Genomic DNA, 731 nt, shown 5'->3' with positions numbered 1-731 from the left:
CTAGAGCTCTATCGCTCTTTGAGCTGATGTTGATGTGTACGGCGCCCATGATCTTTGACAAGGATTATTGGCTTCAGCGTCTGACAGGATGGTCAGTACCTTGGATCCCAGCACATAATAGACGTCTGCTGCACCCCAACATGTTGTTGGTCTTGCTTTGCTCACCGATCGGCATGCACTGCTTTAAAGTCTGGAAAGAAGTCCAATGGCAAGGAGATGTGCTTGATGACCTTGAGTATCTTCGGGAATGCAACCACTGCTTCCCAGAGAATGCAGAAGTGTTGCAGCTCCCGCAAGAGGAAGGCCAATTTGTGCTTACGGCCCGAAAGCTTGCGCTGAACCACTAAGGCGATCCCACGCGTAGATGCACCTGAAGTGTCATGGCAAGACGTCAGCTTGCTGACCGTCAACGCCAATGGCATCAAGAAAAATGGGCATCTTCTCATTGATTACCTACTTGCAAAATATAGTCTTTCTTGCATCCAAGAAACCAAACTTCGCGATTGCTACCATCTTGATACTTTCCAGTTCAACCTTCAATCCCGTTTCAAGCACAAGCTATTCGTCAGTGACCCTGGCGCGGTCAGTGCTTCACAGACAACGCACCGATCTGGCGGTGTGATCACTGTGATTCGCCCTGATACTCCCGGTTTCGACACAGCTACGGAGCTTCGAGAACTGACTGTGTTGAGATGCTATTTGGCCGTTCAACTGGTACTCGCCAGTGCTAT

This window comes from Plasmopara halstedii, assembly GCF_900000015.1.
Source record: "Plasmopara halstedii genome assembly, contig: Scaffold_3109, whole genome shotgun sequence".
Classification (NCBI taxonomy): Eukaryota; Oomycota; class Peronosporomycetes; order Peronosporales; family Peronosporaceae; genus Plasmopara; species Plasmopara halstedii.
Note: the sequence above shows the minus strand (reverse complement) of the source record.